General features: G+C 40.8%; 1 protein-coding gene across 1 annotated transcript in view; it reads right to left on the reverse strand.

Moving 5' to 3' along the window:
• The window catches only part of LOC101739427 (rho guanine nucleotide exchange factor 17), a 143,825-nt gene extending 132,714 nt beyond the window's left edge, over positions 1–11,111 (reverse strand). Inside the window, exon 1 of the mRNA XM_012694881.4 lies at positions 10,747–11,111. The gene's annotated coding sequence lies outside the window, so the exon portion shown is untranslated. The remainder of the gene's footprint in view (positions 1–10,746) is intronic.
• Positions 11,112–22,788: the final 11,677 nt, after the last annotated feature.

Consider the following 22,788-nt stretch of genomic DNA (forward strand, 5'->3'; position numbering starts at 1 on the left):
CCTTCAGCAATGAAGAAAGCGACGAAGAAGAAGAAGAAGAATACACTAAATACGTTACAAATCCGTGATTAACAAATGCGAAGTGAATTTAACAAACAAACAAACCTAGTTAAGTTTTATTTTGATTAATGTTGGCAGCAATTAAATGAGTTTATAGCTGGATCATAAATACACATTATTAACTGATCAATTCAATCGTCACCGAAAGCCGTCACACGAACGTAAGTTCCGACGAATAAATAATGAAATTCGACCAATTATACAAGCTTGCAAACGAAAGTCTCGCGCTAAACAGAAATCTTAACGACCAGACAATTTATCTAAATAATAAATTTAATGCACACAACACACACACATTTATAATCTTTCGTTTTATTATTATTGGTCTGTTAATTTTATCAGTAACAAGGAAAATAAAAAAATAAAATGTTATTTTTTTACACCTTGGATTACATTATTAGAGTTTTAGTAAGGATCCCTAATTTTTTTCAAAAAAGGAAAAAGATTATAGCCTATGTCACTCGGGAATAGTGTAGTTTCTAAACAGTGAAAGATTTTTCAAATCGGTTCAGTAGTTTCGGAGCCTATTCAATACAAACAAACAAACAAATCTAACAAATCATTCCTCTTTATAATATTAGTATAGAAGTATAGATAATGTAGTCATGATCCAAATTGTATCAGGTAGTTAGCGGAGCCTTGAGAGGTAAGATTGAAATCTCGACAGCCACATCGCTTGTCCCCCCCTTAAAATTAGATTACTTTGGGACTGAAATAGGACGATCCCATTTGTCCTGGTGAAACTGGGTAAGGCGCAGGGACATCGAATATCCTTTCGTCTTAAAAAAGTGATATCTACGTTTATTTAATACTAGCTATCTCCCACAGCTCTAATCACGTTAAATTTTGGTACATAATTATTAACGTTAAAAATCAACTATAAATACCACTGGCTTGTCTGTTCGCTCGTTGCTCTATGATTTCGGAGATCGAATGGACCGACAGTTTGAAATATGATAGCTCTACAGTTGTTTTTGGCATTTATTGAAAGTTTCTGACATTCCCGTTAAATAACATTCATGGAAGCACCGTTTTTGTACATAAGCTTAAAGATAGAATTTTGTCTAAGAATCAAAATTTCTTTGTTTGGGGTCGCATTTTATATGTTACTATATCGCTTGTACAACTGCAATTGAACACTGTCAACTTATTGTATGCACCTTTGCAATTATAGGCACTGCACAATTAACCATTTTTTTTCGGGCCGGTGGCCAACCCTCCTACTAGAAAGACCGAGTTGCTCTTCAACAGTATGTTTGGCGACGACAGCGACCACGACAACGCGGACCGCATCTCAGGCCGCAGCCGCCGCCGCGTCGTCCCGTCCTCCTGGTGCCAGTGCGCTAGAGTGACAGTAGCGTGCAGCGCAGCCTCAACCCCCTCAGGTCGCCCCGTGACCATCACCGAGGGGAGACGTCCTCCTCACAGACCTACAACCTAACCTAACCTACAACGTATTGTGCGATTGTAATTACACGAACATAGAAAAAATGCAAAACATAGAAAAATTTCAATGCATGCAGTCGGTACCTGTAATTGTGTTAGCAATAGTGTGAAATTAATGTATATGATACTTGTAATGTTTTATGCTGATGTATAACAATGACATGTTGGTACCTAATAAATAAAATAAAATAAAAATTGTATATTTCGTAGATTTAGTTATATCCTCCGCTGTGGAGCCGAGTCGAGTTACACTCGCCTATCAATACACAAAAGTCGATGTCTGTATGTTCCGTACAAACTCCGAAACGGCTGGACCGATTTTGATGAGAGTATCAGGATAATTTGCTTAACGGATGATCTTGTGAATGTAACAATCGAATCAGAGAGCTTTCAACAAAACTGCTTGACTAGATATAAATAAAGTTTCAATGAGTAAAGTTAAAGTTTCTTTATATGTATGTCTTCTGTGCCTAAAACAGTCGTCCGCGTCGGATTCACAGATTGCTTGATTACTTATAATACTACGTTTTTGTTGGCACTTCCGCAAAGCTGTCAGCTATATGACAGTTTGTAGTAATCGTGGCCTAAAGGATAAGATGTACGGTGCATTCATATGTAGCGATGCAACCGTGTTCGAATCCCACAGCCAAGTACCAATTTTTCTGATGAAATACGTAGGTACTTAACAAATGTTCACGGTTGACTTCCACGGTGAAGGGATCGTGTAATAAAAATCAAACCCGCAAAATTATAATTTGCGTAATTACCAGTGGTAGGACGTATTGTAAGTCCGCACGGGAGGTACCACCATCCTGCCTATTTCTGCCGTGAAGCAGTTATGCGTTTCGGTTTTAAGGGTGGGCCAGCCGTTGTACTGTAAAAGCGGAGACCTTAGAACTTATATCTCAAGGTGGGTGGTGGCATTTACTTTGTAGATGTCTGTGAGCTCCGATAACCACTTAGCATCGGGTGGACAGTGAACTCGTCCAACCAAGCAAAAAAAAATTAAAAAAATATATGCCATCGTCATACGAGAGATAGTGTGCGTGTTCAACACAACAAAATAGTATATTACAGACACATCGTACCTAGATTACGTTGACTGATACTGTTTATGAAATTCGCAATATCATCGACAAATTAAGCAGAATAAATTAACATTGGCAACATGTCTCCACTTTTAGATTTGATCAAAACCGGTAGCCCGAACGATAAACGAACAAGGCATACAATTAAAATAATGTTTGAGCACATTTTTCTGTCCCCGTTCGCGTTATCATCGCATTAATATGCCAATAAATTATACATCTCTCCGTACTCCGTACCAAGAAAGCGGATCAATTATGTAGAGACGCATAAATCAACATTTTTACACATCCGCCATGTATTTCGCGGTAGTAACGTGTAGAGCAAGAGCCCGCGACAGCCAGACCTTCGTTATTTTATAAAAGCTGAAAGTTTCTCTGTGTATGTCTCCAACACAGGTGAGAACGACCCGCGACTATAGAGTTCCGTTTGTGGTTACTTGGACAGGTAACATGCAGTAAAGGTATATAAAATAGTACCTTAAATTCGTTAAAGTATAAAATAAAGAAGGTCTGACTGTCGCGGGCTCTTGGGCTAGTGTTTCTGTAGTGATTATAATTTAGTTTATTCGATAAATATTTATTATAGTGGATCGTGTCCGGTCCTTGTTTTGTCGTTTCATAGTTAATCACGTGTTTTATGTTACAGTCGATTTAATACTTCCTTGATTGCTCCCGTCATTACACCAAGAGCCAAGAGCGAATATATACAGGTAAGCTTCCTATAACACGGTATTTTACAACATGGTTCCAATACCATATTTACTGGTGGCAGGATCTCTTGTGAGTCCGCACGGGTAGGTACCAACACCTTGCTTATTTCTGCCGTGAATGCGTTTCGGTTTGAAGGGCGGGGCAGCCGTTGTAACTATACTGAGACCTTATAACTCATATCTCAAGGTGGGTGGCGATATTTACGTTGTAGATATCTATGGGTTCCGGTAACCACTTAACGCCAGGTGGGCTGTGAGCTCCTCCGCCCAACTATGCAATAAATAAAAAATTAGCATGAAAAGAAAAATCCCAATCAACTCTTATAACACGATACTTCTACAACACGATAACGATATTTTTATGATTAACTATGAACACACAATATATGGGAATAAACAAAATGTTACTGCTTATATGTATATATAACACGGTTTCGCACATCCCGAGACTTTTTAGGAACGTATCTACCGTGTTAAGGAGGGAGGAACTACGGTTCCTACCTTATTACGGTAGGAGGGTTACCTGTACCAGATTTAAAATCTTTTCATAACATATAAAAAGTATGTAAGGTAATTTTTATGACCGAGTTCTGTTTCGACAAGGTCAGATATTTTAATAGATTCCTCTTGTTTTTCTACATTATAGCCGAAACAAGTGGGTCGATCGGAAGATTAAATTTTCTGGCCCTAAACACCATAAACCAGAAGTCGATTATATGACAAATGCAATTATCTAACAGGCGTAACATTACAACGTACAAATTGACTCAATCCTTTACTTTCATTGTTGCCTAATACCCTCTATGCGTTCTTAAATCTTTTATCGGATTGAAATAATAAAAGGTCTCTGTTACAGTTTAATCCAAGTACAGGCATGTGAATCGTGACTAAGTTCACCAAATGCTTCATAAATTTAGCGATAGTCAAAGTCGAACGTCACCGGAATTCACCACCATTACTAGTTAAATATTATTTATTTCTGTCAAAACAAACAACATACTTTCCGTTGACGTGGCGTGAAACATTTCATCGCAAGCTATTCGACATTAATAGCTGATGAACCACAGAATACGGAACAGAGCGGACCTATATAAATAAAAAAGAGATTCATTAACAGAATACGTACATTTTACTGTTATTTAACTGTTAATGAACACGATATAAGTCATTATAGTTTCGATAAAAGTGACGCGTACTGTATCGGGTTACTCGATAAGTTTAACAGTGTCCCTTACTTTGGTTTTCTTATTATTATTTTTCTTTGTTTTTATTTATTACTTAGGTTGGTGGACGAGATTACGGCCCACCTGGTGTTTAGTGGTTTCCGGAGCCCATAGACATCTATAACGTAAATGCCGCCACCCACATTGAAATATGAGTTCTTAGGTCTCAGTTTTGATAGCACAACGGCTGCCCCACCCTTCAAACCGGAACAAAAAAATTCTTCACGGCAGAAATAGTCAGGGCCGTGTTACTTACTAGTGCGGACTTAAAAGACGTTCTACCACCAGTAAAAAAAGTCTTATTATAAATACAGGCTGTGTTTTAATAGGACCTCGTTTTTAGTCAGTGGAAATTAAAAAAAATTTAAATGAATCGAGCTCATTCGTGTCTTTAAATTCGTGACGTTTTTTTTTATTATTAACATAATCCATTAATAAATACGATTGTGACAATTAAACATTTCATATGTTCATAACAAGGCTTTGCTCAATTAACTTATCAAAGTTTTTTTCACGGCCGGCGTTAGATTGTTTCCGGAGCCCATGGACGCCTGTGTATGACGACCATCACCCTCCTTGAGACATTATTACGAACGACTGTCCAATTGGAACGCTAGATAGCTTCGCCGTAAAAATCTACAGGACAGTGACAACGGTCTCTGTGGGCTTACCATACGTCGTATCTTTTTTTTTTTGATTGAAATATTACTTGTGGCCCGAAGGTCTTTCCAGTTTCACCAGGACCGGTGGGCGAGCAAAGCCTCAGCCAAGAGGGGTGGGATTTGCTAACAACTGCCCGAGCGCCTCCGAAGGAGACCTAACAACTCAAAAGCAGCTGCTTCGCGAATGAATCTACTACCGGATCGGAATCGCGACCCGCTGAGAAGGTCCGGCGAGAAACTCAGCTGGCTGATGCATGGGTTAGGTTGCACGCCGACCTCTTTGTCGAGTTCGACGAGTACGGTTACCGGGGTCCCTAAGCCTGCTCCTAGTGTTAGAGCTGAAGGCGTCTAATGCAAAGGTTATTGGATCTGATGGATCCGTAAGAACGTATAAGGAAAGTGGTTGAGAAAGTCGTATCACAAAAAAATTATGTTCATCGATAACCGAATTAATAAAAGAATAAGATGACAATTCCCGGTTGTTAAATGAATCATAAGTTTATTTCCTGCAATATTCTTGAAAATTAAATTATAGAGATATTCTGTTATACATGTATGCATTTTTAGTATTAACATAGGTATTAACCGTGAACAATCATTATTATGTGCATCTTTTATTTTTATCAATCGTCCACAATATAATAATATATAGGTAGGTATATAAGAAAAACTAAACCAACAGACGTAATAAAGAATAAAAGTAAAAGATTGGTTTAATTTCACGCTGTTTTAATTACGGATCACTCAAATGGGCTATTAAAAATATCGTTAATCATTGCTAACTAAAAGTAGATTAATTTGAATAGTTAATAGTATTGATTTCGCCACGAGAATTCGTGTTTCTCTTAGTTTAGTTAGATGTGCGCTCGCCTAATGCTACCGGACCTTTTTTTTATTGCTTAGATGGGTGGACAAGCTCACAGCTCACCTGGTGTTAAGTGGTTACTGGAGCCCATAGACATCTACAACGTAAATGCGCCACCCATCTTGAGATATAAGTTCTAAGGTCTCAAGTATAGCTATAACGGCTGCCCCACCCTTCAAACTGAAACGCATTGCTGCTTCACGGCAGAAATAGGCAGGGCGGTGGGACCTATCCGTGTGGACTCACAAGTGGTCCTACCACCAGTAAGCACATATCTCAAGGTGGGTGGCGCATTTACGTTGTAGATGTCTACGAGCTCCAGTAACAACTGTTGGGCTGTGAGCTCGTCCACCAATCTAAGCAATTAAAAAAAAACATATATGCCACTACTCATCTGTAAATTAAGGTCTTTGCATTGGCACAGCGTCTGCCCAACGTATACGCAGTACAACGATACCGTATGAGGTCACAAAGGCTATGAATATATGGAGAATAAACAGTTTGGTAGAGAGAAGCGGCCGACAATATTACCTTATGGATCCAATCGATCACCTAAGCATTTATTAGACGGCTCCAACTCTAGCGCTAGAAGCAGGCTTAGGGACGCTGGTACCCGTGAAACCTAGCCTATAGATCAGGTCGTTGAGTTTCTCGCCTGATGTTCTCAGCGGGTTGCATTCGGGTGGTAGATTCAGTAGCAAAGCAACAAATACATTAACAATGTTTCTGTGTGATAAAAAGACTTATAATAAATAATAGTTTAAGTTAAATTTAAATAAGTTAAAACTAACAAAATACGCTTTTATAGAAAATTCAACTAAAAAATAGACTCTAAATTTTAATAAATTTGAATAAAAAATAGTGTAAGAAACAATTATTTTATTGTAAAAAAGCGTGAGGCAGCAGTTAATAAAAATTAATTGCTGTTCGTTAATCTCGCTAAAACTCGAGAACGGCTGGACCGATTTGGCTCATTTTGGTCTTGAATTATTTGTCGAAGTCCAGAGAAGGTTTAAAAGGTAGATAAATATGAAAGTTCTCGAATTAAATAAAATTTAGGTCTTTTATTTATCGATTGTGTTAAGGATCTCTAAATCCCCCTCCAAACAAGTTTTTATTCTCGCGAACGCATATAATATACATCTTTAACGATTACATTATCTGCTACACTCATATTGGACTTCATTATTATTTGTTCTTCAGTTTTTATCTTTTAATAAACCAGTAAATACGAGCCAAATCATTTCATTGAAGAGAACAACAAGACATCCAGCACGGAACAATTGAGGAACTACGAAGTCTGCCGGGTCAGCTAGTTTCTTCAATAAAGTACTAAAACATAATTCAATATTTATTATTAACTCTTAACGAAGCATACTCGTGACTATTACAAGGAAGTGCGGTCGTCATTTGATATGTTCAAGTCTCGATTATTTCATCGGAATTCATCGAGATTATATTATAGTACATAATATCTCGATGTCGGAATTACTATTTAGACTAGACTACAGAGACCGAGTTACATCGGGGTAGAAAATAAGAATCGGGCTTAATATAAACCGTACAGTTTTGTTAGAAAATTAACGTAAATACTGGTGGTAGGACCTCTTGTGAGTCCGCACGGATAGGTACCACCGCCCTGCCTATTTCTGCCGTGAAGTACTAATGCGTTTCGGTTTGAAGGGTGGGGCAGCCGTTGTAACTTGTAACCTTAGAACTTATATCTCAAGGTGTGTGCCGCATTTACGTTGTAGATGTCTATGGGCTTCAGTAACCACTTAACACCAGGTGGGCTGTGAGCTCGTTCACACAACTAAGCAATAAAATAAAAAATAAAACTACTTTGTAGCAGTAATGAAAATAAACGAAGAGAAGATATTAGTTTCGGGGTAACAATGAGTGACGCGGTAGCGTAGCAGTTGCGGTGTGCTGGGCCGTCCCATAGACACAATCTACTGAGTTTCTAGACGGATCTTCTTAGTGGACTAGTGGTTTTCCTAGGATAGATATAAGAAAAAGCTTTCAGGCTGAGCGTTGTTAGCTTACAATAAAGAGATGGGTGGACGAGCTCACAGCCCACCTGGTGTTAAGTGGTTACCGGAGCGCATAGACATCTACGACGTAAATGCGCCACCCACCTTGAGATATAAGTTCTAAAGTCTCAAGTATAGTTACTATAGTATAGTATAGCTCCTCAAGACTAGTAACTGGCAGTTAGGTAGGAAAACAATAAAGCTATACCGAAGGTCTTGATTCCGATTCCCACATCGGAAAAACGTTCGTGTGATGAACAGGTTTGTTGGGTTTTTGTTACGGTGTTTAATGTTTATTTAATTAAATAAAAGTGAATCTGCGTAGCATAAATATGTACGCGCTTAACTTCATAACGCCGGAAAAAAATTGGATAATTCTTTTTTATTGTGTTTTCTATTGTAAGGGGAAGGTTCTTATGAAAAAAAATAATAATAAACAAATATTAATAAAAACAAACAATATATTTAATCTATTCTCAATTTACCACAGACTTTAAGCAATAAAAAAAGTGTTTGTGTCAAATACATGGTAATGTAATTCAATCAAATACATGGTGTGTAATGTTTTTTTTATTAATTTAATTTAGACGTATTTTACGTGTAATTTAAAAAAAAATTATATTCTGCACTCCTTCACTATATTCTCGATAAGTGTGGGAAATTTCGTACTCCTCCGTCCGCGCAATTTCCGTTTCAAAAAAGGGATACAAAATTTTTGCTTCACGTTTTAATCTATAGATTATAGTCCCCGAAGCGAAGCGAGGACGGGTTTCTAGTATTGCATAAAGATTTAAATGTACTTACTACTTTAGTATGTCATATCAGTCTCTCGTTACACGGAATAATATTTAAGGGCCATATCAAATGTGTGATTTGACAGAAAAAAACTGACAGTCAACCTTCAGATATCCAAGCTAACTCAAGGCATACAACACATGTGTGTATAGCTTTCATTTTAATGCTACTAAGTAATATACATTCAAAGGATATTAAAGTATGGCAAGGATCTCAGTATAGGCCTTTTGAAAACGTTTGGGTTACTAGCCAATTGGCCGACTTGGTGTAAGTACTCATGTGTTGAAACCGGGATTCAAATGCTACGTACTTTTTTCTAACTTAATTGGCGTGTATCTATTCACCATCTATTCATTTGTTCACGTAAGATGTAGACATAAGAAAATGTATAAATATAATCTCACAAATTTAATAAATTTACGCAATTCTGATCACTGGCATGGATGTATTGTGAAACAGATCAGAATTGAGCCTATTTCTACAGCAAAGATGCCATTCTCAATCGAAGTCTGCTGCTCTGCTTTTTCTAGGGCAGATGTTAGCAGACGCCCTCTCAGACGAAGCCCTCGTGAGCTTACCTACTAATCATGGTGAAGTCAGACTAGTTTCTCGAGACGACTGGCAGTTAGTTATCCAACAAATCATTTATATCATTATAAATGATTTGTTGAATAACTAACATAACACATCATTTATAAATCCAAAACAAATCATTTATATATTTTTTTTATTGCTTAGATGGGTGGACGAGCTCACAGCCCACCTGGTGTTAAGTGGTTACTGCAGCCCATAGACATGTACAATGTAAATGCACCACCTACCTTGCGATATAAGTATAGTTACGATCGCTGCTCCGCCCTTCAAACCGAATCGCATTACAGCTTCACGACAGGCATGGGCAGGGTAGTGGTACCTACCCGCGCGGACTCACAAGAGGCCCTACCACCAGTAAAAAGCCTCAAACATACTATTAATTACGTACTTATCTCCTTGTTCTCGTTGCATTTATAGGAATATCAATGTACATTGACTGCAGGTTTTGCAAAATGTAAACATACTTAGGTACAGAAAACGACAGGGAAGAAATTGCTTCCAAATAACCAAATTAAAAAATGACAACATTCACTTGAAATATAATAGTCCTTTTGTGTTTAAGTTTGTTGTTTAACATAAAAACGATTTCAATTAGAATATAATGAATGTAGTTGAAAGCAATTAGGTATTCATTGTTAAGAATATCTCAAAAAGTACTAGTCAAAAATCTTGATATAATATAAGTGTGACCACATGAGATGCATCGTCTTTAAGAAAATAACATAAAAATCTGTTCACTTAGAAAAGCGTTCAACACTCAAGGGAACACACATAAGAAATTCAATCGAATTGAGAGCTTCCTACTTCTTTTCAAATCGTATAAGAATATTTTCGTTACAAAAAAAAAAGTTGAATTAAAATCAAATAAATACGCGGTCCGATTTAAACCTGGTCAATAAATAAGAACACTTTAAAATGCTGTACACAACATGTACTCAAAATAAGAACTCAAAATGAATCTAAAAGACTGAACACACAAACACCCAAGGATGTTTGGTAATCCAATACAAGAACTAAATTAATAAATGTTGCACAGCTGATAATGAATGAAAAAAAACATTCTTTAATTAACACTATATTCCGAATACGTGACTTTTAACTGAGTTATAACTTTACATATCTTTTATTCGTTCACAATCACACCGGACACGTGAAATACACTTTCAAATCCCCTGCATCTCCCAACATGCATTATCGATCAGTGATAGGTAGCGTCAAAACGAAAACAATAAAAAAAAAAAACTTAAATACGCATAGCAAAAGTACGTACCAGTTTCGGTGATCAAGATAAAACTCACAATGAACTTGACTTAATCCGAACCGCGTGCTGTACAGAAACAAATTTCACTCGAACTAAGCACAACACAGGATTCTCTTACATGCAAAACTTGCAGTGCAAAATTCTGACACAACACTTTATTTTACGGACGATAAATGCGACACTGGAGCCGTGGTCGATGATAAGACATCCACTGTTTCACTCGACACCAACTATGAAGGGTTAAATTTTATGTTTTTAATGTTGGAGAATAAAAAAATGTATTTATAAGATTGCGTCTGTACCGGCAGGCGACTTGCGTGTGCGCGCGCGACGACGACCTAAAACCGATCCGACCGGTCTGAAGGCGGAGTGAACCGTTCGTGACCGGCTCAATCAACCAAAGATATCGCGGCAAACTTCACGAATATGATACATCAACGTTCAACTACTGACTTATTCGCGATTCTGAAGCTGGAGATTTCTTTGATTCCTTAATTTAGGTATACCAGAGGAAGTTAAATGGAATTAAACTCTTCGAACATTCCCACCGACACCTCTGACGAGACTTCGATATGCTTATGCGTGACTTATAGGTAAACACGAGTGCTCAGAAATTCTATTGTTAAAATCTCCGACTGACCTAAATTTTAATTCTTAAATTCTTAGTATCGGAGATTCTTTGTGTTTCTTTTCACAATGCCAGCTCTATATGCAGATACGTGAAAGGAATTTGAATCTCAAATTAAATATAATGTTATATTTTACAACCTTAATTTTTTTTATAATACATTTCACACTAAAATTTTCATTAAAATAAACTAAATACTTATACATCTGCATATCTGATATGCATTTAGACATGCCAAACAGATGCATGCGGCTACATAACGCCTGTTATAATGACCACCAAAAGATTGGCACAACATTTTGAAATCCTATTTGGAGCTTGTCTAATGAAAATTCTTGAACCACCTAACCTCTGGGACGTCCATAAATTCTAGTTTAAAAATAAACGACCAACTATTTATAGCGATGTAACATCGCACGAAAGTTGACGATAATATTATTATCTTCGTGTCAAAAAAAAAACATACGCCGCCTCTTATACACGCTCCGTAATTATTATAATCGAAAGACGTTTTTAATGTATTTTTTTGTTTATTTTATCGCTTAGATGGGTGGACGAGCTCACAGCCCACCTGGTGTTAAGTGGTTACTGGAGCCCATGGACATCTATAACGTTAATGCGCCACCCACCTTGAGATATAAGTTCTAAGATCTCAGTATAGTTACAACGGCTGCCCCACCCTTCAAACCGAAACGCATTACTGCTTCACAGCAGAAATAGGCAGGGCGGTGGTACCTACCCGCGCGGACTCGCAAGAGGTCCTACCACCAGTAATGTTCTCAGAATGTGCTAAATATTTAATTTTTTTTTTTATTGCTTTTGTAAGCAGACGAGCGTACGGCCCACCTGATGGTAAAAGGTTACCGTCGCCCATGGACTTCAGCAATGCCAGGAGCAGAGCCAAGCCGCTGTCTACCGCTAATGTCAACAATTATTGTATGTTCAACTGTGCTCCTCAAAATTAAATTTGTTAATTTTATGCCTTAACGCTTTACAATTGGCAAAACGTAAAAGGTTACCTAAACTAAAAATGAACAGATTCGAACAATAATTCCATAACTATAACTATACAGTTTACACCCAGTACAAAATACATTAAGTAAGTACACACGAAAAACCATTAAATAGACATATCAGAGCCCTAATCACACTGTTTATTGAAAATGAATATATTGACCGATAACATAATCGATAAAAACATTCATCAGTCACTCACTACAAATAACTTGCAACTGTCGTTGTCGTTTCGATAAAACGTGATAGTTTGCGAATACGTGAAGTGCACGCAATGTCAACAAGATTAAAAATGAAAACGTATCGAAAATATATTAAAAAAAAGACGTGTGGTATCGTCGGAGACTGGATAGGAACGAAGTTCCATATTATAAAAATGTTAATTTTAAGTTCTATTCGAGGTATACCTAAAGAAAATAATTATTCGAGTATCCATTTTATTATATGATTTTTTTATTGATAAATATAAAATTAATCGCAAGGGTCAACCACTCCGCAGTGCAATGGAGCAGCCTCGCCCTGGGGGAACCGCCTGCACGATCACGGTATCCCTCTACGCCAAGTAAGTATGATTTAGCAAGAGAAATACGACGACGTCTATCAACTGTGTAGGATCTCGTCACCGCGATTCAGGAATTGTTGAATTTACGTGCAGAGACATCTCATCTGTTGATAACAAACTAAATAGAAAAAATCTTATGTTACGGACGTTTTTTCCCGGTTAGGGTACCCCTCCGCATCGTCCCATAAGGAACTTCGTTTCAAAACATAGATCATATTTGTTAATTTACTTACTAAGCAGCCGTCCGCATTAGATCGAAATCTTAGTGCAATTAAACGACTGTAAAACCCTTCTAACAGAGGATTTGAGAATCTTAGTTTTACGGGTTCACGACACGCCCTACAGTACTGAAGACTGGAATTAGCGAGACGAATCTAGGATGTTCGAGAAATAAGCTTATTAACACGTACTACTACTGTAATAATAATATAATAACTAGGAAATGCCATCTACGATCTTTTGATTGCTCATAGAACAGACAGATGATAAGATTTGTTTTTGTTCAGAAATGCTTAAATTTACAATGCACTTAAGTTATCCATCAATTTTCCATATAAGAGTCACTATAAAACAGAACTCCGGTGGAAATTCACTGTAGGGATGGACCGGACTGAAGGCTGTAGTTTCCGAGTATTACACATTACATTGTTTCCATTTACGGAGTTTAGTTGTTTCTGCCCCGGAGCAAAAATGTTTCTAATTGGATCAAGTGCCACACAATTGAGATTTCAGAGAGATATCTCAATGACTATTGGCTCCAATGACAACTTTTTTATTAGGCAGATCTTAAAGTCATAGGTGCCAGTGCTGAGACACAGTCTAGTCTTTTGATATTCGTATGCCGATTGGTTCTGATATTTTTTCGATCATATTAATGAATTTACTCTTGTGAGTCCGCGCGGGTAGGTACCACCACCCTGCCTATTTCTGCCGTGAAGCAGTAATGCGTTTCGGTTTGAAGGGAGGGGCAGCCGTTGTAGCTATACTTGAGACCTTAGAACTTATATCTCAAGGTGGGTGGCGCATTTACGTCGTAGATGTCTATGGGCTCCAGTAACCACTTAACACCAGGTGGGTGGTGAGCTCGTCCACCAATCTAAGCAATAAAAAAAAAAGAATAAGCTGCGAACAAATCATTCGAAACATAATCCCTTAACAGTAACATAAATCATGTCAACATACACGTATCGTAATAATTCTTGCAGGAAAAAAGTGAACACAAACTTAATTAGATTCAGTGAATTGCTTATTCGAATTCCAATAATTCACTTTCAAATGGGGATCGAGAGTAAACAAATTGGAATCACTGCTGTGCAATGTACGTACGTCCGCTACTATTGGTTGCGATCAAACTTAATTTTGAATTGGATTTTGGTCATGCTTGATTTTTATGTTTGAACTAGCTGACCCTGCAGACTTCGTAGTGCCTCAATCGATAAGTAAAAGACACATCAAGGGGACACATCAAAGGAAAAACAAAATTGTTTGTTTTTATATAATTCCGAGCTTTTTTTTATATTTTCTCACCTTTTAAACCTTCCCTGGACTTCCACGAATAATTCAAGACCAAAATTAGCCAAATCGGTCCAGCCGTTCTCGAGTTTTAGCGAGACTAACGAACAGCAATTCATTTTTATATATAGAGATTACATTTGTGAAGTGCTTTCTTTTTTGAAATATTTATAATAAACTTTTACTGATATACGAAACCCGGATAATTGTCTTTTTTTCTTCCTGCTTATTCGCTGATAGTGAGGCTATTTCGGCTACGCCCTGACGGGTAGTAGAGCTCACGAGCTTAACCTGACAGGAGTTGCTAGCACCAACCCTAGCAAGAGCAATGCTTCGCTGAATCTACCACCGGATCGGAATCGCGACCCATTTGAGAATATCCGGCAAGATACTCAGTTTGGTGACGGATTATTTATGTAGAACAAATAAAACACGTTTTTATTAAAATTCACTTTCCTGTCTGTTTTATTTATTTGAATGTCTGTTTGGTACAAATTATTATTCGATCTACTTATACTACTTCCAAAAAAAAAACAACATACAAAAATAAACATTAGAATTTTTATTTTAAAATTTTAAATAAATAAATAAGCTATCTAAGATTTAAAATTTCCCAAACAATTATTTTATATTTAAATTTATTAAACAACAAAATATGATTTATTATATATTTATTTATTAAGCCTGAAAGTAGTTCTGCAGTTGACAAAATCTATACAACTTCACGAATGCCCGTAACCTCGCGAACGGCATTCAAATTAAGGTTCGAACACCCGACGACCATAGGGCCCTCTCTTCTTACCTCCGTAAGGAACGTATAAGTTTCCACACGTATACGCTCCAGGAGGAGCGCGAACTCCGTGCCGTCATACGTGGCATCCCTAAAGAGTTGGATGCCGAGCTAGTCAAGGCCGACCTTCTCGAACAAGGCCTACCGGTTAACTCCGTACACCGCATGCACACAGGTCGCGGAAGGGAGCCATATAACATGGTTCTCGTCGCCCTCCAGCCTACCCCCGAGGGTAAGCAAATATTCAACATCCGAACGGTCTGTAGCCTTTCCGGAATCGCCGTCGAAACCCCACACAAGAAAGGCACACCTAGCCAGTGCCATAACTGCCAATTATACGGGCATTCTTCCCGTAACTGTCACGCGCGCCCCCGATGCGTCAAGTGTTTAGGAGATCACGCCACGGCCCTCTGCACTCGCGATCAAAAAACCGCGACGGAACCGCCTAGCTGCGTCCTGTGTCGTACACAGGGTCACCCCGCAAATTACCGCGGATGCCCCCGAGCCCCGAAAATAAATCGCCGCGTCGCCCGCCAAAACCGCCTCCGAGCTTCCGGCCCAGACATCAAAGCCTCGGCACCCTCTGTGTCGCAGGCTAAGCCAGCGTTCGATCCGGCGCCGGTGCCCAGTGTCTCGGCTTGGGCGAAACCGCTGCCGTACACGAACACGGTTACAACTCCCTCCTCCGCGATTCGTCCCGCCCCCGCAACTCGTCCCTCTCCCGCGACTTGCCCTCCGACCGCGTCCGACAATCTCGCTTTAGCGATCGACTTCTTTCAGTCGATCAACTTTGAGCGCGTTAACGCTTTGGGCGACGCCATTCGCGCTGCCTCCACTGCACAACACTTTATCGCCGTTGTGCAGGAATACGCCGACGTATACGCGTCATTAAATACGTACGTCCTCCCCTCACTCCGCCGGTAATCAATGGCGTATATAAGTAGAATAAAGCCCCTATCCGTAACGATAGGATTTTTTAACGCTTACGGTCTCGCAAATCAACGTGATCAGGTTTCTGACTTTTTGCGTGACCATCAAATTGATATCTTTTTAGTGCAGGAGACCCTACTTAAGCCCGCGCGCCGTGACCCTAAAATCGCGAACTATAACATGGTCAGGAACGACAGGCTCTCTGCTCGTGGTGGTGGTACCGTCATTTACTATAGAAGAGCCCTGCATTGCGTCCCGCTCGATCCTCCCGCGCTCGCTAATATCGAAGCATCAGTGTGCCGAATCTCACTGACGGGACACGCGCCGATCGTTATCGCGTCCGTTTATCTTCCACCGGATAAGATCGTTCTAAGCAGTGATATCGAGGCGCTGCTCGGCATGGGGAGCTCTGTCATTCTGGCGGGCGACCTAAATTGTAAACACATCAGGTGGAACTCACACACCACAACTCCGAATGGCAGGCGGCTTGACGCGTTAGTCGATGATCTCGCCTTCGATATCGTCGCTCCGCTAACACCGACTCACTACCCGCTAAATATCGCGCATCGCCCGGATATACTCGACATAGCGTTATTAAAAAACGTAACTCTGAGCTTACACTCGATCGAAGTAGTTTCAGAGTTAGATTCAGACCACCGTCCCGTCGTTATGAAGCTCGGTCGCGCTCCCGACTCCGTTCCCGTCACGAGGACTGTGGTGGATTGGCACACGCTGGGCATCAGCCTGGCTGAATCTGATCCACCATCGCTCCCGTTTAACCCGGACTCTACCCCGTCTCCTCAGGATACCGCTGAAGCCATAGACATCTTAACGTCACACATCACCTCGACATTAGATAGGTCATCGAAACAAGTTGTAGCGGAGGACTTCCTTCACCGCTTCAAATTGTCCGACGATATTAGGGAACTCCTTAGAGCTAAGAACGCCTCGATACGCGCCTACGACAGGTATCCTACCGCGGAAAATCGTATTCGAATGCGTGCCCTACAACGCGACGTAAAGTCTCGCATCGCCGAAGTCCGAGATGCCAGATGGTCTGATTTCTTAGAAGGACTCGCGCCCTCCCAAAGGTCTTACTACCGCTTAGCTCGTACTCTCAAATCGGATACGGTAGTAACTATGCCCCCCCTCGTAGGCCCCTCAGGCCGACTCGCGGCGTTCGATGATGACGAAAAAGCAGAGCTGCTGGCCGATACATTGCAAACCCAGTGCACGCCCAGCACTCAATCCGTGGACCCTGTTCATGTAGAATTAGTAGACAGTGAGGTAGAACGCAGAGCCTCCTTGCCACCCTCGGATGCGTTACCACCCGTCACCCCGATGGAAGTTAAAGACTTGATCAAAGACCTACGTCCTCGCAAGGCTCCCGGTTCCGACGGTATATCTAACCGCGTTATTAAACTTCTACCCGTCCAACTCATCGTGATGTTGGCATCTATTTTCAATGCCGCTATGGCGAACTGTATCTTTCCCGCGGTGTGGAAAGAAGCGGACGTTATCGGCATACATAAACCCGATAAACCAAAAAATCATCCGACGAGCTACCGCCCGATTAGCCTCCTCATGTCTCTAGGCAAACTGTATGAGCGTCTGCTCTACAAACGCCTCAGAGACTTCGTCTCATCCAAGGGCATTCTCATCGATGAACAATTCGGATTCCGTACAAATCACTCATGCGTTCAACAGGTGCACCGCCTCACGGAGCACATTCTTGTGGGGCTTAATCGACCAAAACCGTTATACACAGGAGCTCTCTTCTTCGACGTCGCAAAAGCGTTCGACAAAGTCTGGCACAATGGTTTGATTTTCAAACTATTCAACATGGGCGTGCCGGATAGTCTCGTGCTCATCATACGGGACTTCTTGTCGAACCGCTCTTTTCGATATCGAGTCGAGGGAACCCGCTCCTCCCCACGACCTCTCACAGCTGGAGTCCCGCAAGGCTCTGTCCTCTCACCCCTCCTATTTAGCTTATTCGTCAACGATATTCCCCGGTCGCCGCCGACCCATTTAGCTTTATTCGCCGACGACACGACTGTTTACTATTCTAGTAGAAATAAGTCCCTAATCGCGAAGAAGCTTCAGAGCGCAGCCCTAGCCCTAGGACAGTGGTTCCGAAAATGGCGCATAGACATCAACCCAGCGAAAAGTACTGCGGTGCTATTTCAGAGGGGAAGCTCCACACGGATTTCCTCCCGGATTAGGAGGAGGAATCTCACACCCCCGATTACTCTCTTTAGACAACCCATACCCTGGGCCAGGAAGGTCAAGTACCTGGGCGTTACCCTGGATGCATCGATGACATTCCGCCCGCATATAAAATCAGTCCGTGACCGTGCCGCGTTTATTCTCGGTAGACTCTACCCCATGATCTGTAAGCGGAGTAAAATGTCCCTTGGGAACAAGGTGACACTTTACAAAACTTGCATAAGGCCCGTCATGACTTACGCGAGTGTGGTGTTCGCTCACGCGGCCCGTACACACATAGACACCCTCCGATCCCTACAATCCCGCTTTTGCAGGTTAGCTGTCGGGGCTCCGTGGTTCGTGAGGAACGTTGACCTACACGACGACCTGGGCCTCGAATCAATTCGGAAATACATGAAGTCAGCGTCGGAACGATACTTCGATAAGGCTATGCGTCATGATAATCGCCTTATCGTTGCCGCCGCTGACTACTCCCCGAATCCTGATCATGCAGGAGCCAGTCACCGTCGACGCCCTAGACACGTCCTTACGGATCCATCAGATCCAATAACCTTTGCATTAGATGCCTTCAGCTCTAATACTAGGGGCAGGCTTAGGGACCCCGGTAATCGTACTCGTCGAACTCGACAAAGAGGTCGACGTGCAACCTAACCCATGCATCAGCCCGCTGAGTTTCTCGCCGGATCTTCTCAGCGGGTCGCGATTCCGATCCGGTAGTAGATTCATTCGCGAAACAATTGCTCTTGAGTTGTTAGGTCTCCTTCGGAGGCGCTCGGGCAGTTGTTAGCAAATCCCACCCCTCTTGGCTGAGCCTTTGCTCGCCCACCTGTCCTGGTGAAACTGGAAAGGCCTTCGGGCCACCAGTAAACATTCAATCATAAAAAAAAAAAAAAAAAAAAAAAAAATCTATACCTATTAATAAATTTGGTACAAGATTTTCGGTATTTTTTGCTAATTTGGCATTTTCCAATTTCTTACGTGGTTACATGTGCAAAGTAATTTATTAAAATTGATTAATCTATTTATTATTGATTAAAATAAATATTTTAGTCTATATCGATATATTATAGAAAACTAGATCCAAATTGGCTCAATTATTGCGTCAAATAAACACAATACTAATTAAAATAAATAGAAGCATTCTCGTAAAACTATAGTATTACAATTTAATTCTCTTCAAAACAGTTTTTTTACCGCGCGGTTCCAGTATTGGCGTTCTGACAACAGTCGCTGTCCCAACGGAAGATAAACGCTATAGTGTAACACGAGATAAGCGGTTAGCAATACTGTTATTGTCTCTTAGCATTGTTTAATAATGAACTGTAGAGATAATCTCACGTTATCGTTCATTCACAGTAGCTCACTGCATTTATTTATCTTTGAATCGACGCAACGAATATCCTTGGGAATTTAAAAGCGGCGTATACTGGTAAAAGCTTATGCGCTACGTGAAATTGTAATATTTCAGTTGAACTAAAAAACCTATATATTTTTGAGCTATTGCATAGCTTTTAACGCGGGCTTTGAGTGCGGCGACCGAATCAAGAAATTCCGTAACGAAAATAAAAGCTAACATCCCCCACTCCACCTACCATGTAGCTCGCGCTCCACACATTCACACGTTGCGCTTGTGTAGTGTTTGTGAATAAGCGCGCGGCGTGACGTCGTACTGCATGCGCATCATGAAAAGTCTGCCGTTGTAACTATACTGAGATCTTAGAACTTATATCTCAAGGTGTATGACGCATTTACGTTGTAGATGTATATGGGCTCCAGTAACCACTTAACACCAGGAGGGCTGTAAGTTCGTCCACCCATCTAAGCAACAAAAAAAACTAAATATTTGTACTACTGCGTCACATTAAATTATTATATCCTATTAATATGTTGTGTTGTGGTATAATTTCACGAACACAATTCCATACAACAGTACGCCGTGAAGAGCATAGCGTATCGCTATTAGTGATACAATACCGTAGCTACGTCATAACGGGTTGTTCCGGGAACAAGTTGCCTGGTCATTGTTATTGTAACTCAATGTTTGTTTTTATTTTACTATTACGTTTACTGTTTTCGAACAAAAACCTACAACGAAGGGAGAATGACTGATTATAACATAATATGTCTAAAACCATGTTAGGTGAGACTGTTAAAACTTTAACTAGTATTTTTTTTTTGCAATTTAATTAACCTAATGGCCATTTAATAGCCTTTTTCCTTCGCAGGCAGAGGAGAGTACCGGCCTAACTTTGTGCTTAGTTCAAGTTTGCCGTTTGCCTATTTTTGCCGCTAGGGGCGCTGTTCCCACTGCATACAAATTTAAGTTAACTTTTACGCTATCGAGAACGTTAAAAAACTCTTACTAAGCACACAGATGGTAATAGTCGCCGTCATTCATGGGCGTCTGTAATACCAGAATCACAGCTAAACCAACTCCTGCGAGATCCTCCCGAGCCTCGTTTGAAATTCAATCCAGAACCGGATGGTACGCAACGGCTCCAGAGAGTTTGTATGTCTGCTGATTGGATGAAAGGATCGTCTCGATCAAATCCTCACTCAATCAAACAACTATAGACAATCCGTGCAGCCCTCTTCTGTGTGGAGTCAACTGGAAGTAGCTGGTATTTTGGAGCCTCGGTCCAGACATAGAGTGAGACCGAACATGTGTGTTGTAAAGCACTTTCTAGAGCTTGAGTCGTTAATGTTTCTCAAAGTTGCAATTTCCCCTGAACAGTGCCTTTCTTGTTAAAATCTTGAGTAATTGCCTCAATTTGAATAAGCTCGCGATCACTCTTAGTCCCTAAAATAATAGCAATGTGGCTATGGTGTCAATAATTTTATATTTCTTATCATTTAAACCATATATTTATTTCTATCGATCACATTACATTTGTATCTACCGACGCCATCTGTTGGCTAATTGCGGAACTAATACAGATTGCAAAAAAGACTTATTAAAACACAAAACCTATGGTGGGTAGAGGTAAATAGCACCAATTTGTAAAGGGATTAAGATGAATAATAAGTAAAAGTTATTGTAGGAGGACTAACCGAAATAGTACTAGGGTAGGAAGTGCAAATAATATGAATATAGCAGTTCTAAACAGAGTGACGTGTGCTGGATTGAAGTGAAAGGTGGTTTATGGCGCTGTGTTTAAAATCTTTCCCCTTTCTATTATGGCGCCACCTTAATTGGCTCCCTTTCAGTGGACACTTTTTACACTGAGATGGGTTTTTTTTTATGATTGAGAGATTACTGGTGGCCCGGAGGCCTTTCCAGCTTCACCAGGACAGGTGAGCGAGCAAAGGCTCAGCCAGGAGGGGTGGGATTTGTTAACAACTGCCCGAGCGCCTCCGAAGGAGACCTAACAACTCAAGAGCAGTTGCTTCGCGAATGAATCTACTACCGGATCGGAATCGCGACCCACTGAGAAGATCCGGCGAGCAACTCAGCGGGCTGATGTATGGGTTAGGCTGCACGTCGACTTCTTTGTCGAGTTCGACGAGTACGGTTACCGGGGTTCCTCAGCCTGCTCCTAGTGTTAGAGCTGAAGGTATCTAATGCAAGAGTTATTGGATCTGATGGATCCGTAAGGACGTGTCTATGGCGACGACGCGGCGACGGTGACTTGCTGCGTGATCAGGATTCGGGGAGTAGTCAGCGGCGGCAACGATAAGGCGATTATCATGACGCATAGCCTTATCGAAGTAACGTTCCAACACTGACTTCATGTGTTTGCGGATCGATTCGAGGCCCAGGTCGTCGTGTAGCTCGACGTTCCTCACGAACCACGGAGCCCCGACGGCTAACCTGCAAAAGCGGGATTGTAGGGATTGGAGGGTGTCTATGTGTGTGCGGGCTGCGTGAGCGAACACCACACTCGCGTAAGTCATGACGGGCCTTATGCAAGTTTTGTAAATTGTCACCTTGTTCCGAAGGGACATTTTACTCCGCTTACAGATCATTGCATAGAGTCTGCCGAGAATAAATGCGGCACGATCGCGGACTGTTTTTATATGCGGGCGGAATGTCATGGATGCATCCAGGGTGACTCCCAGGTACTTGACCTTCCTAACCCAGGGTATAGGTTGGCCGTAGAGGGTGATCGGGGGTGTGATATTTCTCCTCCTAATGCGGGAGGAAATAAGCGGTGAGTTTCCCCTTTGAAATAACACTGCTGTGCTTTTTGCTGGGTTGATGTATATGCGCCATTTTCGGAACCACTGTCCGAGGGTTAACGCTACACTCTGGAGTTTACTTGCGATTAGGGACTTGTTTCTACTTGAGTAGTAAGTGGTTGTGTCGTCAGCGAATAAGGCTAGCTGGGTCGGTGGCGACCGGGGAATATCGTTAATAAATAAACTAAATAGGAGCGGAGAGAGAAC

This window comes from Bombyx mori, chromosome 7, assembly GCF_030269925.1.
Source record: "Bombyx mori chromosome 7, ASM3026992v2".
In the NCBI taxonomy this organism is placed as follows: domain Eukaryota; kingdom Metazoa; phylum Arthropoda; class Insecta; order Lepidoptera; family Bombycidae; genus Bombyx; species Bombyx mori.